Source organism: Parasteatoda tepidariorum, chromosome 12 (assembly GCF_982258835.1).
Source record: "Parasteatoda tepidariorum strain Cologne lab strain chromosome 12, Ptep-v5.0, whole genome shotgun sequence".
In the NCBI taxonomy this organism is placed as follows: Eukaryota; Metazoa; Arthropoda; class Arachnida; order Araneae; family Theridiidae; genus Parasteatoda; species Parasteatoda tepidariorum.
Genome location: NC_141766.1, coordinates 32,694,614 through 32,706,015, shown reverse-complemented (window position 1 = coordinate 32,706,015; position 11,402 = coordinate 32,694,614). Strand labels below are relative to the sequence as shown.

The following is an 11,402-nucleotide window of genomic DNA, read 5'->3' as shown; positions in this document are numbered from 1 at the left end:
CATACCGCATTTTTATAGTAAAATTTATACAATTACAGTGATTTAGTAATTTTACTGTAAATATTATCGCAAAAATTACTGAAAAAATTGCGGCAAATCAATTTTATTGTTACATAAGACTTTACAGTAACACGTACTGGCACTCAGGATGCCAGAGAACCAAAAAAGGCAAGATTTAGAACCAAAAAAAGCCAGATTTCCCGATGAGATAAAAGAAACTGATAATTAAATTAACATAGGTGAAGAATATTTTAATTTTATTTTATCTTCCATATACTTGACATCATAGGTTTGACTTACTTTTACGCGAACATTAAAGAGTATAAGTATTGTTTTTATAAGTATTAATTTCACTTAGTCCCTTAGTATAGTGTCTCAATAAGATCTTCTCTCAATAAGCGATAGTCTAAAATAACGGAGTGAATAAAATTTTACTTTTTAAAAGTTAAAAATCTAATTTTTCAAAACAATTTAGCTAATACAATTTTATTTTAATTCACAAAATTATTATCAAGGTTATATCTGTTGAATCTCATAACATTCGTGTAAAAAAAGGCCAATTTCTTTAACCAATTACTATAATACTTAACTAACCAATTACTATAGCTTTATTTTGATTGCCACACATTTATAAATAGGAAATAAAAGCATTATAGCAATCGTATATATTTTTGTTATTTTCATAAATTTACAGCCCCTGTTAAGATTTTAGTATAAAGACGTTTTCAAGACTATGAAAGAATAATTCTACTTTAAATCTTTAATATTTCCTAAGGAAACTACAAAACTAATGGCGGATTTGGTTGAAAACAAACTAAATCTTCACATCAGCTCGTTTTTTTTTCTTTACACATTCCGATGGAAAGTAAGGACGAATTTTTTCAAATCATAATTTCTTCGTATCATCTTTGATTTCAATTTAGTTTCGACAACGTCTACTCATCGGAAAACGAAAGCGATAAAATCGACCCGAAAATCAATTCTCACATTATTATAGTATAAAATAGGATAAAGCTTTTTTTTTTATAAGAAAAAATACCTGAACTGTTACTTGTAACTGATACAAATATTTAATAAAATCTTCTAGAAGATCTTCCAAGACCGGTAGAATATTTGCTGACAAGTAGCTTTTTAATAAAAAATTTTAGAAGATCTTCCAAGACCAGTAGAATATTTGTTGACAAGTAGTTTTTTAATAAAATTTTTTAGAAGATCTTTCAAGAGCGGTAGAATATTTGTTGACAAGTAGTTTTTTAATAAAAATTTTTAGAAGATCTCCCTAGACCAGTAGAATATTTGCTGAAAGTAGTTTTAAATAAAAAATTTTAGAATATCTTCCAGGACCAGTAGAATATTTGCTGACAAGTAGCTTTTTCAGTAAAAATTTTTAGAATGTTTTCCAAGACCAGTAGAATATTTGTTGATAAGTAGTTTTTAATAAAAAATTTTAGAATATCTTCCAGGACCAGTAGAATATTTGTTGACAAGTAGTTTTTTTAGTAAACATTTTTTAGAATATCTTCCAAGACCGGTAGAATATTTGTTGATAAGTAGTTTTTTAATAAAAATTTTTAGAAAATCTTCCAAGACCAGTAGAATCTTTGTTGACAAGTAGTTTTTTAATAAACATTTTTAGAATATTTTCCAAGACCAGTAGAATCTTTGTTGACAGGTAGTTTTTTAATAAACATTTTTAGAAAATCTTCCAAGACCAGTAGAATCTTTGTTGACAGGTAGTTTTTTAATAAACATTTTTAGAAAATCTTCCAAGACCAGTAGAATCTTTGTTGACAAGTAGTTTTTTTAGTAAACATTTTTTAGAATATCTTCCAAGACCGGTAGAATATTTGTTGGCAAGTAGTTTTTTAATAAACATTTTTAGAATATCTTTCAAGACCGGTAGGATATTTGTTAACAAGTAGTTTTTTAATAAAAAAGTTTTAGAATATCTTCCAAAATCATTAGAATATTTGTTGACAAGTATTTTTTGAATAAAAATTTTTAGAAGATCTCCCTAGACCGGTAGAATGCTTGTTGACAAGTAGTTTTTATAACTATATTCTAAAACGTCCTTTTTGTTTTTAATAAGAATTCATTCCAGTGCTCAAAATATTTTCTTAATGAACACAATGTGTATTTAATTCCCACCATTAAAGCATAATTATCGAATAATTTAAATTTATGACATGCATATATGAGATAATCATACATAGAAAACAAGAAAAGAGCACGGAAAACCAAAAAAAAAAATTTAATCGATAATTTAAAAAACGAAAATAATAAATTTAAATTAATGGAAATAGTTAGTGAAAAATTATTAATTAGTTAAAAATAAAGAGAAATTAGTCACGAATATATTTTTAATATAATAGCCACAAAATAACCTCTTTTTCCACTTGCGTAGTTTTATCCACACGAAAAAAGCGCTTTCTGATATTGTATATAAGCCACCAAAGCAAAATATGTTTTTTTTTTAAAAATAATGCTGCTTTATATTTGAGAAAGATTAATATTTTGTAATATTTAATTTGTTAGGAACTTCGAGTTCATCGGGGGAGGGGGGAATGTTAATATTTATTCCTCATTCTCACAGATGGCGCACTGAGAAATGATGTAAAAATTAACTAAAGTTCAGATTCCAATTAAACACTGTAACGATAACACCATTCTTTGTAATTGTTATTAAATATATTTTCCTGTTATAAGGCGTTTTGTTGTAAATTATGCAACTCACTTGTATGAACTCACAAATAAAAACCATTGAGCCCAAGATTATCGTATTTCGCAAGGAACACCAAAGAATGAACCGGTTAAATATATACATCAAGATCTAAGAATATTTTAAATTTCTACGAACGAATTTGTCATGAAATTATGAATTGAAAAGAAAGTATTGTAGCAAAATTTTGTTTTTAAAAAAAATACAAAAAAATAACCACAACGATTTTTTTTTAACTTATTACAACCTGAAGACAGAGTTATCAGAAATATGCTGTCCAATTTTATTATACAACTAATATTCTAAGTTATAAGCGGAAATTACATTACACAAGTGCCGGATATTGATATATGCCGGATTACATGAGGATGCAGTCCGGCATATTTTAATCAAATAACGTGATCAAAAAGTGATGAAATAGCGATTGCTGTGTTATTGGGCAGATCAAGCAACATTGCTATGAACAGAAGAGAGCAATAAAATACTAAAACTAAAATATTGAAAGAGAGAACTAATCGCAAGCGAGCATCCGAGTGGATAAGAAAGGCGAATTTTAATTATATTCTGGTCAGGGTAGTGGTGGCTCAGGGGATAGAGCACTCGCCTCCCAATGAGGTGACCCGGCTTTGAATCCCAGCGATAGTTGGTAGATAGGAATTCGGCATCATCGATCGTACCGCTGGCATCGATACAGTGAGGACGTAAAATATCCTCAATGGTAGACGGATCATGGGTTAGAGTCCCCTTGCCTCCAGGCTAACCGAGGGAGGTTTTCGTAGCTTTCTTCTACATGTAACGCAAAGGTGGTTTAATTTCCTCAAAACGCAGTCCACGGAGCCAAATATTTTCCAATACTTGATCCAGGAGTTCCCTTGTCTTCCGGATTGGGTTCAAAATTACAAGTCTACGGAATTGAACATTGGTTGTCGTAAACTCAAAATTGGGTCAGCTGTTAAAGGACGGTTATAAATTAAATATTCTGGTCGGGCATTATGTTTAGAAAATTCATTTTCAGGTTTCATAAAAAAAGGAAAACAAAACGGAAAATAAGGTTAAATTGTATTAAAACATTGGGTGTCAGCAACGTTTTGTTAGGCGACTTTGAATTTAAAACCCCGTATATAAAAAGAGATTCAAAAAGTAGTGTTTAAAAGGACATGACAAATCAAGCGTAAAAAAGGAAACGTGGGAATGAATTATTTATTGTCCTGGTATATTACTCATTTTTGCGATCCAATATAGTAGCTCCGAAAATCATTTGCACCCCAATGTTTCTATGGAATTTTTTTATACCAATAATATATTTTGTAAGCCTGATTTACCCTTTTATTTTGGTCACTATTATAGTATATTTATATATACGCATAATAGGTTATAAAAGAGCACTAGAACGAAATATATTTAGTTTCTAAGTATTCTTAGCAGCGTCTATTAACTTAGAATTCAACCAATCATAAAGGAGGGATTGAAGTTTAACCCCTTATCCACCAAACACGATTCGAAAATTACAAGCACCTGAACTTTAAGCACCTCATTTTCGTCTTTATTTAAAATTTTTGCAGATACTAGGAAGATATATAGTTTTTAAGATACACGATATTAAAAAAAAAACTATCTAAGTTCTTTTCCAATATTATGAGACACTTGCTGATATTCTGAGAATAAAAGGAAAACAACGTTGAAAATAAGGCTCAAATTTCTGATAAAATAAAGAATCCATAACAATTTTTGAAGATAAAATCAATTGATCTTATCAAAACTCCTAAAAATATCTATTTTAATTGATATCAGAAAACTACCAAACTTTTAATGAACAACGAAGTCTTTTAAGTATTTATTCTTTAAGACTGTAGAAAGTAAATAAACAAACCTTTTTATAAACGATTTGAAATTCCTCAATAAAGATATTTAGCTTTGGAGATTTACATTAAGATACCTCTTTAGTAACTTTAAATTTAGTCTCTAATTCAGTGCAAGCTAATAATTTAAAAACAAACTCATTTGATTAAAACAGCCACGATAAGCAAGAAGAATATCTAAATCTGAAATCAAGACTTCAGTAATCTTTATTATCCAAGATATATATACTAATCTACAAATACTCTTACGTATAAGATGGAAAATATTTTTATTTTAAAAGTGTCCAGAAAATAGATTTGAAATCATTAATGAAATTGCAACATCAATTAGACTCGGATTAACGTAAATGAGACTCGCCCCGGATTTAATGGCGGCGTTGAAGAAAAGAATTAAGAAACAACAATATATTAGTTGAAAACACTGAGGTGGTGTTTATTTTCTGCGATTTTCTTGAATAGCTTTGATGAGGAAACGAAATGCCCATTTGAAGATAACAAAGGCTACATTTAAATAGCGTTTGTTGCTTGGATTTAAGTAGCTATCTTTCTCGAAAGTTGCTTTAAAGTTAGCATGCTTATCTTCAACTGAATTGCAGGATGAAAAGTAAACTTTAAAGAACAAATAAAAAATAATGAACTTAAAGTGGAAGTTAAGTTAAGTACTTCAGTGGTAATGATTTTGGCGAAGGAATTGTTTACGACAATTGCATATTTCAGGATTGTGTCATTAATTGGCGTATAAAAACGCTGAAATAGAATGTTTGTTACGTAACTCCATTACTACAATATAAAAAAGTGCCTTTCTCTTACAACTACTAATTGAAGGAGCGAATAGGTATTTAACTTTTCAAACAACTTACTTTGAAGTCTTCGGTACTATCAGATATACTGTAAGGAATTTCTGGGGAAAATGGGAAAATAACAATTTATTTAAGTGTTATTTAACCATATGGCCCTCGGTCTTTTAAAACAAGACCTTATAGAAAGACCCTTACTTGTTTTAGACTTTTTGAAGGTGAACAAACTCATGGACCTTGTCTAGATAGGCTAGAAATGGAGATTTGAAGGAAGAAGATATATAAATGTACAAGTTCTTTGGCTGAAACGGCTTCTAAACCATGGTTTACTTGCCATAATTTACAACACACGGAGGAAATCGGCACGATTCAGTAGATAAAAGCACGCTAACAACACACGAGCTCTGAGTCTGAATCGTAGATACAGCAGCTTGATTTTGTATATTTCGTATAGGTTTTAATTGACCACAGACGTATGTAAACCTTAGTTTAGATTTCGATTGATGCAAAATAACTGATAGACTAACCGTGAGTGGTTTTCGTCTTTTTCTACCAGCGTAAATGCAGGTTATGCTAGCGCAAAAAGTACTCGTCGAGTCTTCGTGGAGTTACATTTTCAGGTTTTTTGAATCAGGCTCAAAGCTACGATCGAAATAGATCAAGGCTACGAAGAGGATAATAAACAAATCGAAAAGATATCATTATTCGATGGAACAGAAATTTCATTTCTTGCCTAAGTTAATAGTCATTAATATACCATATAATGATATTATATATATATATATATATATATATATATATATATATATATATATATATATATATATATATATATATATATATATATATATATATATATATATATATATATATATATATATACGAGGGTTGTAAATTAAATGGTGGCAACTTAACCTTAAAACTCAAAGAAGGGTGGGCCTGCGCAAATAGGATATGGGAGCGGTGAGGTGGTGCTGTTGTCGATGTGTAGAGTGCAAAAAACATTCGATCTGCTTGAAAGGGTAGTTGTTGTGTGGCGTTAAAGTGAGCAGTTTCGTTTCCATCGCTCTAAAGCATGCCTTCAAAAGGCTTAATGACGAAAAAAGACGAGATGTTTGAACACATCTTGCTACTGTCCTATACGGTAAAGTATTCGCGCCACAGGCTTCCACTAATCCTCGATAGCATTCTGTTGCATTTTTGCCACGGGCAACCTCGATTTTAAGCCACGACCGCTGATCACCATTTGAAAGCATGCTTTAGAGCGATGGAAACGAAACTCCTCACTTTAACGCCACACAACAACTACCCTTCTAAGCAGATGGACTGTTTTTTGCACTCTACACATCGACAACAGTGCCACCTCACCGCTCCCATATCTTATTTGCGCATGCCCACCCTTCTGTGAGTTTCATGGTTAAGTTGCCACTATTTAATTTACAACCCTCGTATATATAGGGTAAACCAACCAGTGAAGGAACATTTCATAATATATATTGATTAAAAATAAGAATTTGAAAATTTTTTGTTAGATTGATTGGTGACAATAGCTTACTGCCAAACAATAGGAGGTCATCTAGCAATGTTTTAGATTACCTGGTCAAATAGACTTCCCTGGAAAAAATTTTGAATTTGTTATTAACTCTGCAACACCTTGTTTCCTTGAAAAAATTATAAGGTGAGTGTTTGTATTTATATGTTTAAAGTGGAATTGATTGCATGTAATAGTTTTATTTTTCTCACTGTGAGAAAGAGAATTCGAAATATAGTTATTGAAGTTACGTTTTTTTTTAAGCATCATAGCATAATAAAGTACTGAGATAAGGGGGTGTTTATTCACTGGATCACCAAACTAGTGAAGGAACAAGTGTTCCTTTGCAGGTTTTTTTTTCTAAGTCAATGAAAATAAAAGATAAACTTTAATTATCTTGTACCTTTAGTGATGTTCCGCATCTAAAGTATATTAAAAATGCGAAAAACAACTTCTAACTAGTGAGGAAACAGACCTGTTCCTTTACTGGGCTTAGATTTCCCAGTGAATGAACAGTATGTGTTAATATGCTAACACTTTAATTTTCAATTCATGATTACAAAAAAAAAGTTAACATTTTCCGAGTATTTATATGTTATAATTTCAAGAATAGGCTTGTTTCTAAATATTTGTATGGCTTATAAATTCATAAAGAGCATTAAAAAATAACCAAAATTAAGTGTTCCTTTACTGGGTGTTCATTCACTGGTAAGAGCTGTTCCTTCACTTGGCCTTCTTACTACTTGTTATTAGAATCCAAAAAACTTTAAAACAATATTATGTAAGTTCTCTACAATTTGTTTAAATAATTTGCAATTAGTAACAAATATGTTGACACTGCCATTTAACTAAAAATACGGATTTTGAAATTAATATGATTTTTCAAAAGGCAAGCGAAGCTTAAGTGTTCCTTCACAGGTTAGTTTACCCTATATATATATATATATATATATATATATACATATATATATATATATATATATATATATATATATATATATATATATATATATATATATATATATATATATATATACCATGCATACTTTTTTTACAGTTTTAGTTCTATTAATGCACCAAGAGGTCAAAAATTGGAAACATAAGAATAAAATAACAATCTATAAGAAAAAACTCGTGAAAATAACGCAGACACAACTTTGCATAAATATTACAACAAACTTAAAAATTTTAATTTCGTTCTAATCAACAATGAGCCAAGAAAAACATAATAGTAAATATCAAAGGTGAAATAGCGAAATGAAGTTCTCATACAATAAGATACAATCTGCAGACTTTATCTGAATCTTACAGCAAATCATTGACTATTTTTCCTGCTCAATTCATCAACAAGTCTTGAAATAAAAGTTCATTACTTGAAAACCCCTCCACATATTGACATTTCTCTCCAGAACTCGTTGCTCGATTTCCGAATTAATCAATTAACTGTCCCAGTTCCCCAAGGAAAGAATTCTCACCAAAAAATTCTTTAAACGAAAAAAACGAAACGAGAATTAAAGGTATGGGACTCATCAACATTAGGACCCTCCATCACCAACAAGATTATCCAAGAGCTCAGTCTAAAGTCAAGCATCACAGTCCTGGCGGAAATAGGAAAAGCACGGACATTAAACACTAGACAGGGGACTTGGGAAAAAGAGGATAGAACCTGGGTTAACCCTTGACACAGATAGGCTTCTAGATGAAGATGAAAAGCCTTGGGGGCAAATCTTTAGGGGTTTCAAGAGAACTCAGCTTCGATAAATATCCATTGGTTAAGACGCTAACACCTAACGGTCGATAGACATCCAATAGCTCTTGAAAAGGATTCCTCTCAACCGGTTCTAATTAAGAACCTACGGAAAATCGGTTTTTACTTAGCTTTCCTTTTTTTCTTTCGGTTTTGGGGTTGTGTTCGTCTTTAATGGGCATGGGTTGGTGTTACTTTCAGATTTTTTTTTTTCAATAGTGAAATTGGATCGTGTAGTTATTTTTAAATTGAGTTAGAGCGTGTGAAATTGGTGGAAAGGGAAAAAGCACTTATCCGGAAAAGGGATAGATTTTTCTTTCTGAAGGAATAATCAAGTATTCTAGATGACAATTTCGGGAGTAGGTTTTGGTGCTATTGCAATTGGCAATAGTTTTTGCTGCAAAGAAAATTTTTAATTTGCTTTTAAACTCTGTGCATATTTTTATTGTTCTCATTACATTATATTTTTTGCATGAATTAATGACGGACAATAAAGTGCTTCAAAACTTAGGAAGTTAATTTGAAGAAAAATAAACTTATAGTAGTAGAAACAAAAAAAATATAGTAAGTATAGAATAGAAAGGTAAGTAGACATTTTCGGGAGTATGTTTCGGTGCTATTGCAATTGTCAATGGTTTTTGCTGCAAGGAAATTTTTAACTAGCTTTGAAACTCTGCATATTTTTAATGTTCTCATTACATTATATTTTTTGTATAAATTAATGACGCACAATAAAGTGTTTCAAAATTTAAGTAGTTAATTTGAAGAAAAAAAACATATAGTAGTAGAAGAAAAAAAAATATAGTAAGTAAAAAGTAAGTATAGAATAGAAAAGTAAGTAGAAAATTTCGGGAGTAGGTTTTGGTGCTATTTCAATTGTGAATAGTTTTTGCTGCAAAGAAAATGCTTAATTTGCTTTTAAACTCTGTGCATATTTTTATTGTTCTCATTACATTATATTTTTCGCATAAATTAATGACACTCAATAAAGTGCTTCAAAACTTAAGTAGTTAATTTGAATAAAAAAAAACATATAGTAGTAGAAACAAAAAAATATATAGTTAGTAAAAAGTAAGTATAGAATAGAAAAGCAAATAGAAAATTTCGGGAGTAGGTTTTGGTGCTATTGCAATTGGCAATAGTTTTTGATGCAAAAAAAAATTTTAATTTGCTTTTAAACTCATTGTATATTTTTATTGTTCTCATTACATTATATTTTTTGCGTAAATTAATGACGCACAATAAAGTGTTTCAAAACTTAAGTAGTTAATTTGAAGGAGAAAAAAACATATAGCAGTAGAAACAAAAAAAATATAGTTAGTAAAAAGTAAGTATAGAATAGAAAAGCAAGTAGACAATTTCGGGAGTAGGTTTTGGTGCTATTGCAATTGTCAATAGTTTTTGCAGCAAGAAATTTTTTAATTTGCTTTAAAACTCAGTGCATATTTTTATTGTACTCATTACATTATATTTTTTGCATAAATTAATGACGCACAATAAAGTGTTTCAAAACTTAAGTAGTTAATTTGAAGAAGAAAAAAAACATATAGTAGTAGAAACAAAAAAAATATAGTAAGTAAAAAGTAAGTATAGTACAGTAAAAAAACACATATAGTAACTAGTTAATTTTAAAAAAAAGTACATTGCAACGCTAATTTCCTCAATGGCTTTAAATCTTCATTTGACACATTGCTAAAAAGCTTGATATACCCGCAACCAATTATGAATTTTGATAAGAAGGAATGCCATTTCATATTGATAAGTTACAGTTGCAGTTTAACTGTACATTAAGATGTGATTTATTAAATGTTTGATTCAGAAGCACTTTGTTAGTGAAATTTTTATTTTGAACAAAAGCTCAAAATGTATGTTTGAAAAAATAGACTTAGCACAAAATGCATGTTTATGAAACTGGGTGTACTGGGATAGCTCAGGGTTTAAGGTATTCAGCTATCATTGTGAGGTACTAGGTTTCGAATCCCAGTGGTGGCTTGAAACCCACCCAGTTTCAGATCGATGGGTATCAGCTTATCTGGGAAGTAAAGATCATCTGTGCGCAATACTGACCACATGCCGTTAGTTACGAAATTGCGGAACCTTTATTTTCATGACGGGCCCACAACGGGCTGTTGCGGTAATGTTTTATTTTTTACTTTTATTAAACTGTAAACAGCGAAAGTGTATCTTTTTAAATGTTCGCAATGAGTCATAACGACATTTTAAAAAGGTGCATATCAAATTAATATAAGAAGTTGCTTTGTTTTTTTTAAACACTATGATTAAACAATTAACCCAAGTTACTTTTTTTAATGCAATAGTCACAACAGCAAGTTAAAAAGCCAAATAAAACTCCATTCCCATTTTTTAAATAATTATGCTAATTTTTTAAGGCGCATTTTGAATAAAGCCCATTTTTTCCACTCACATCAAGTTAGGTTCATTTTTCTTAAGCACGCATTTGGAACTATCTTCATTTATTCAAACACGCATTTAAATCCGTGTCCATTTTCTTAAAACACATAATTTCAGCTACATCCAAATTAAGAAGCTCACCGATTTCTTAAAACGTGTAAAGATCCTTTTCTTAAACATTTATTACGTATGCATCTTAGTATTATTTTATTCAGAAAAAAAAAAGTCTGAATTTACTAAAGAAAATATTTTTAAAAATAAAATCTGCGTCGGCCGGGAGTCGAACCCGGGTCAACTGCTTGGAAGGCAGCTATGCTAACCGTTATACCACCGACGC

The 11,402-nt window shown here is 30.2% G+C and overlaps 1 non-coding gene across 1 annotated transcript; it reads right to left on the bottom strand.

Moving 5' to 3' along the window:
• Positions 1–11,330: 11,330 nt before the first annotated feature.
• Positions 11,331–11,402, bottom strand: TRNAG-UCC (transfer RNA glycine (anticodon UCC)). The gene has a single exon. It is a non-coding gene; the product is annotated as a tRNA-Gly (tRNA).